This window comes from Terrapene carolina, unplaced genomic scaffold (genome assembly GCF_002925995.2).
Source record: "Terrapene carolina triunguis isolate 2854851 unplaced genomic scaffold, T_m_triunguis-2.0 Scaffold85, whole genome shotgun sequence".
Classification (NCBI taxonomy): domain Eukaryota; kingdom Metazoa; phylum Chordata; order Testudines; family Emydidae; genus Terrapene; species Terrapene triunguis.
This window is the reverse complement of record NW_020664436.1, coordinates 20,386,297-20,393,531: the sequence shown is the minus strand read 5'-3', so window position 1 is coordinate 20,393,531 and position 7,235 is coordinate 20,386,297. Positions and strand designations below refer to the sequence as shown.

The window sequence follows — 7,235 nt, the reverse complement described above, 5'->3', positions numbered from 1 at the left end:
AAAAAAAAAAAAAAAAAAAAAAAAAAAGGGAAAAAAAAAAAAAGGTCCTTCTTTTGAGGCTGCAAGTTACCTATAAAAAGGAAGAAGTTATCTGCAACAAGGCACAATGGGAGAATGGAATTCTGCAGAGGGGGAAAGTTTATTTATCTGTAATTTTGTTTCTCTGAAATTGTCATTCCAACAGAGATTCTGGAACACTCAACACTTAAAGAATTTTGAGCCCAGAGGGCAGCAGTAAATAGAATAGAGCATGAACAAAAAACTCCTCACTGGCCTTCATGCGCCATACTCTGCCAGGGTCAATACTCCTTAGGAGCTGAGGATTTTCCCTGGTCTCTACACTAAGGAACTAAGGCTCCAAGACTGGAGTTTTCGCAGATTGTTTCTTCAGGGAAAAGCAAGTTTTTCAGAAGCCTCAAGTAGCTGTGAAATAAACTAGCACACATGTTATATTGTTCTTGGGACCCAGCTAGATGGTAATATTTATTTATCAATCAAATAAAAGTAAAAAATGTAGCTCTTATATAGCACTAATCATCCATAGAGCTCAAAGAACTTTACAAACAGTGGTCAGGATCATTTTATAGATAGAGAAACTGAGGCGCAGAGACTGACCAATTTGCTGCTACTTTACTCAATAGGAAGGAGAAAGTTTTACATCACAAAATGGACAAGGAAAACATTACATTAATCTTCTTTCAGAACATTGTATTTATCAGAGGTATGTCATTATTGTAGTATTGGAGGGTCACAATCTTAATGTATTTATCTTCATAAAACCACTGTGAGGTAGGGAAGTGCTATTAATTCCTTATACAAATGACAAACCGAAGCAGAGAATCTTCAAGTTATTTGTCTAAGGTCACACAGGAAGTCTGTGACAGAGCGGGGAATTGAACTAGGGTTTCTCAAGTCCCAGGTTAGTGTCCCAAACACTGGACCATTCTTCCTCTAGTATAGTGGTCCCCAAACTGTGGTGGGAACGTCCGGGGCGGGGCACGGCAAGGCCTTGACCAACCCACACGCGGGGGCGGGAAGGGAGTGCCACCCACCCCTACACTTGGCCCCCATTCCCAGCCCCTGGCCGGAGGGGGGGGGGGCACATTCCATTATTGGGGTGGGGTGGGGGGGAAACAAGAGGAAAAGTTTGGGCACCACTGCTCTAATACAATGGTCACCATTTTAAAAAGTCATTTACTACAGTTTTTCCTCTATGCTGAGTTAGAAGGTAGATGGTATCCACTGGCAAATGAAGACATTTAAAATGGACTCCTATATACAAGGAAGCAGTTCTCATCTAACTATCTTTGTACAGTCTTTTTAAATCTATATTCCTACGCTGTACTCTTCTGAACGTACTATAACCACTAAATAAAACCATTCCCTGGCTTTAAGGAAAGCTCTTGGAAGAACAGATTGCATGTGTAAAAGACACACATTTACTGCAACTTAACCAAGGTTTTTTTTTGGGGGGGGGGGGGGAATCTATGACAAGCAACTAAATTTAGTCAGTCAGCTACTTTGAACTATTGATAGAAGCCTTAGTTAAGTCCATATATTTTGTAGACCATCACACAGAAGAGGAGGTTACTTACCTGTAACTGGAGGTTCTTCAAGATGTATTCCACTGAGGGTTACACATGTGCATCCTGCACCTGGAGTTGGAGAATTTGAAAGTAGTGTCCGTTGGGCTGAGCAAGCTCCCTGACTCGCCTCATGCTTCCATCCGAGGTGATAAAGAGCAGGATGGACCAACTTTGACTCCAGTTCCTTCTCCAACATAAATCTGAGAGACCCCACCCTCTTCCCCTCTGCTGCAGGGGGACCATACACACCTCGAAGAGCCTCTAGTTGAGTAATCTCTTCTTTTCGAGTGATGGTCCCTACTGTATTCCACGGAGGGTGACTGACAAGCAGTAACTAAGTTGGTGGAGGGTGGAAGGATGACAATGGAAGGGTCATGCGAAGGACCACCAAGCCAAATTAAGTATCTGCTGCTGAGTCTTGCACCAGTGCATAATATGTCAAAGGTGTGCACTGAACTCCATGTGGCTGCACTACATAGGTCTATGAGAGGCAAGTCTTGGAGGGAGGCCACAGTTGTAGCTTGAGTTTTAGTGGAGTGAGTGCATATCCCTGCAGCGGAAGGCAGGCCCAACAGATGGCACCATAGTTCGATACAATCAGAAATCCACTTGGAGATTCTCTGTGTGAAGATGGCCTGTCCTCTGAGTCTCTCAGCTTTTGTAATGAATAGTATAGGGGACTTTCTGATAAGTTTTGTTCTCCACAGGTAGAAGGCCAGCACACATCTGACATTGAGGGAATGGAGTCTACATTCTTCTATGAAGGTATGTGATTTCGGAAAGAAAACAGGTAAGTGAATAGCTTGGTTAATGTGAAAGTGGGATACTACCTTTGGTAGAAATTTAGGGGGTAGACGTAAAGAAACTTTCTTCAATACTGGGAATGATGGGTCAACCATTATAGCACTGAGTTCAGACTCTCCTTGCTGAAGTGACGGCCCCCAGGAAGGCAACTTTCATGGAAAGGAAAGACAAGGAGGAGGACACCAGTGACTCATTAAAACTGAGGGTATCAAATTCAAGACCCAGTGAGGTGCAATCATTTGGCAGGGAGGGAAGGTTCTGAAGAGGCCTTTCTGAAATCTAGCAGTTAACGGGTGTGTAAAAAACAGAGCAGTCCTCTACCAATGGATGGAATGTGCTAATCGCAGCCAAGAGGACCATCAAAGTGCTGAAGGTGAGACCCAATGACTTCAGGGATAGAATGCAGTCCAAGATTGGGGGATTTCTGCCTCTTCTGGTGGAATGCCTTTAAGTTAGGCCCAAGAGGAAAAGCGCCTCCACTTAGCTCGGTAGCATTGTCTAGTGGAGTCCTTCCTACTGTTAGAGAGAATGTCTTGTACAGATGAGGAGCATACTGATTCTAGAGTAGATGCCTATCCAAATACCATGCCCTGAGATGGAGTGCAAGTGGATTGGGGTGCTTGATTCTGCCACTGTGTTGGGTGAGGAGATCCGGGAAGTTCAGGATGGGAATCAGAGGACATGCGGAGGAGATTGGGGAACCAGAACTGCCTGGGCCAGAAGGTGGTGATAAGGATGACCATTGTCCTGTCTCGATGGATTTGAGGAGAACTCAAGGTAGGAATGACAGTAGAAGAAATGCGTAGTTGATTTGGTTTGACCGCAAGAGAAGGAGAGCATTGCACTGGGAACGACAGCTGATGCCTCCTTTGGAGCAGTATTTGGTGCATTTGCTATTGGTCTGAGAAACGAATAGGTCCCTAGTTGGGGTCCCCCATTGTTCGAAGATGTTGCATAGCCCCGTATTTTGAAGCTCCCATTCATGGTCACTCACAAAGTGCCTGCTGAGTGAGTCTGCAAGCACATTCTGTGTTCCCGGAAGGTAAGCTGCAGATAGTGTAATTTGATGCATCCGTTCCAGAACTTGACCACTTCTGTGTGGAGAGTGGGGGATCTCGCTCCCCCTTCTTTGTTGATATAGGAGTGGGAGAAAGGATTCACACATCTTTCGCACTGCTCGAAGTTCCAAGATGTTGATATGCATCCTGGACTCACAAGGGGTCCAGGAGCCTTGTGCTAAGCGGTAATCCATATGGGCTCCCCTGCCTATTAGAGACACGTTGGTGATGATAATTTTGCTTGGAGAGGAGGGAAGAAAGGGACCCCAGACATACATGATGGGGGTCTGTCCACAGTAGTAGGGATGATAGTATCTTGGCCAGAACTTTCAGCCTGAAGTCCAGAGAATGACAGCTTTTCAAGTACACAGAATGGAGCCATGTATGGAGGCAGTGAAGACGAAGTCTCGTGAAAGGGGTCGTGTAGGTGCATGAAACCATGTGGCCCATAAGAGACAGGAACATCTTGACCAATACATGTGGGTCATTCATGATGTGAGAAATGGTGTTCATTGCCTGACATGTGTCTATGAGCAGGTATTCCCATGATGTGATAGAGTTTATGGTAGCCCCTATGAAATCTAGTGACTGTGGGGGCTGAGGATTGATTTCTTGATGTTGACATTGATTTCCAGTGAAGCAAGGAGTTGAGTAACATGGAGGCTGACGCGAGGACTTCCTGGTAGGATCTGGCTGCCAGGAACCAGTTGTTGAGGTATGGAAAAAACAAAACGATCAGAACACCTGATGTGAGTTCTAACTATAGAAAATACTTTGGTAAAGACTCTGGGAGCAGTAGCTATTCCAAAAGGAAGTACTGTATTGGAAATGGCCGGTGCCCACCGTGAATCTGAAAAAAAGTGTTTGTGGGCAGGATGAATGTTGGCATGGAAGTAAGTGTCCTTCATATTGAGAGCTGTGAACCACATGCCTTTTTCTAAAGAGGGAATGATTTCTGCCAATGTGACCACATGAAACTTGAGTTTGCAGATGAAGTGATTAAACTGACGGAGGTCGAGGATTGGTCTCCAACCTCCTTTTTCCTAAGGAATCAGGAAGCAAGTTGAGTAGAACCCTGTTTCTGCTCTATTGCTCCCTGATGCAATTAGTAGTTCACCTCTTGGAAGAGGATACTGTCATGAGAGTGATTCCTGAAGAGGGATGGGGAAGGGGCTTTTGGAGGAGGAAGCATGACAAACTCAATTGTATAGTCATGGCAGATGACATTCAGCACTGATTTGTCCATTGTTATTGCACTCCAAGCATACAATCATAGATTATCAGGGTTGGAAGGGACCCCAGGAGGTCATCTAGTCCAACCCCCTGCTCAAAGCAGGACCAATCCCCAGACAGATTTTTGCCCCAGATCCCTAAATGGCCCCCTCAAGGATTGAGCTCACAACCCTGGGTTTAGCAGGCCAATGCTCAAACCACTGAGCTATCCCTCCCCACATGATAAGAGAGTACTAAGTGACACCCAAAGGGAATGCAGGGGTCATGAGGTGTTAGATTCTGTGGTTGCTGGCTCTTCAGCTCACATCAAACATATCTCTTGGCCTGAGGCTGCGCCTGCAAAAAGGAAGCCAGTGATGGAGGACAAGGAAACAAGATATTTGGATTTTGGGACTTTTCAGGCATTTTCAATCAAGGCTCGTAAGGTCTCTGGTGATAGAATTGAGAAGACCAGTACCTTGGGTCGACGATAGGTGGTGTAACTTCTGTTTCCAGCACATACATTCATACCCCAACGAGCGGAGGGTAGCCCTAGAGTCTCAGTGTACGTAAGAACTCAGCCTTTTGATTTAAAAGATGGGATTCAAAAGGGAGGTCCTTGATGGGGTTCTGGACCTCCCTAGGGAAAACAGAAGCATGAAGCCACAACTCCGTATATATCATGATAGTTGTGGCAATGACCCTGGAGGAGGTATCAGCAATGTCTACCGCAGATGGGAGGGCAATTCTGCCTATGAGTTTCCCTTTATCGACGAGGGCCTGGAAGCAGCCCTGGATCTTGTGGTAAGGCATCAGCGGATTCTTCAAACTTAGCATAATTCAGAAAGTCATATTCAGCCAATAGAGCTTGATAATTGGCTATCCTGAATTGCAAACTGGCAGAAGAGAAGACTTTCTGCCCAACAAGATGAAGACACTTCTCTTACTTGTCCCTGAGAGGGTTGTTGTAGGATATCCAGGCGCTTATGCTGCAAGTCCTGAATCTCCTCCAGTGAGATATGGAGTTCTCCCGCAACTCTCCTTAAAAGCTCCTGGAATAGATGAAAATCATTTGGTGGGGAGAGATATTATGCAGTAACTGCATCAGGTGAAGAAGAGGAGGAGGAGGACAACGACCTTTCCAGTTCCAGCAGAACTGCCGGGACCGGGGTGTAAGATTCTTCCTCCACTTACAGGTCCATGATCCTGCTCAATAGGGAAGCAGGCAGTGATTCTCTTGTGGATTGGACATGTTCTGAGGGAGGATACTGAGCACCCAGGGTCCCCAATATGGCCAGTAAGCCAAATCCACCAGAGGTGGTGGAGGTCCTCATGGCATGGCATGGGGTGCCAGTGGCTCTGAGGATGATGATGAGGCAACTTTTCCCAGGGGTGTGCATGTCTCCATGATGTTACACAGGAGCGATATGGATGGGACAGTTCTTCTCCCAATTCAGATTCATCAGAAGAGGAGAAAATGGACTCTGGCGGCGGTACCGTTGGAGTTGATGGAACAGAGTATAGTACCTGCGAGAAAGGCAAGAAAGTCTGTAACCTAGGCACATCCCGTGGAGGGGATACTATCTCCCTGAAAGTGGAGGGGCCCCCATTGAGGGCATTCTGGGTCTGGTAAGGGTAAGACCTCTTGGGGTGCAGACTTGGATCTGGATCTTCCCGACATGAGGGGTACTCTTATTCCTGGGCATTGGCACAAGCACTGAGGACTTTCCCCGGTATGGGCTTATCTCATGTCTTGTGGGGTGCCAGTGATGGCAGTACTGGCAGTTCAGTGCCTGGGACCACTGAATCACATGGTTTCTGAGTCGTCTTCTTGTGATTGTGGGATTTGGGAGAGATCCATCCCCTTGGGCCGAGCAAGTGGAGGGAGCATCCATTCTCTTGGATTTAGAGGAAGATGTAGCCCCATGCTTATGAGAGTGCTTCTGAAAGTTCCAAGTAGGCCCCACCATGGGGTCAGCTCTGCTGGCACCAGAGTCAGATGTTGTAGTGGGAGGCGCACGCCTCACTGAATCAGGCTGATGTTCGAGAGGGTTCCCTAGCCTCAGTCCGAGAAATTTGGAGCTCAGCCATGAGAGCTCAGCCTTCCGTCTTTTGCTGGAGAAGGATTGGATCTAGTGCAATGTGAGCTTCTCCCAGGCAGTAGAGATAACGTTGATGGTCATCACTGACAGAGAAGGATTGTGGGCAGGAGGCACAGATTTTGAAGCCCAGGATGCTGGGCACAATCTGGTGACTGCCTAAGAGACTGGGGGAGGGTGTCAGGTGAACAACTTCCGATTCTATTCTAAAACTATCATTAAAACTACTAACTACTAAAACTAGGAAAGATAAACTAATATAACTGTAGATAAAACTGGTTATTAAATTACAGCTGTGATCTTTTTGAAGTTCAGAGACGAGGATACTGACCGTTCTGACCTGGACCACAGGGCCGGCTCCAGGCACCAGCCGAGCAAGCTCGTGCTTGGGGTGGCAGATTCTATGGGGCGGCATTCCGCCCAATCTTAGGGCAGCATGGCCACTTTTTTTTTTTTTTTTTTTGGGTTTTGGCCGC

The 7,235-nt window shown here is 46.4% G+C and overlaps 1 protein-coding gene across 1 annotated transcript in view; it reads right to left on the bottom strand.

The window, feature by feature from the left end:
- LYST (lysosomal trafficking regulator) overlaps positions 1–7,235 on the bottom strand; it is a 127,226-nt gene that overhangs the window by 110,515 nt on the left and 9,476 nt on the right. The gene's annotated exons all lie outside the window — the stretch shown is intronic.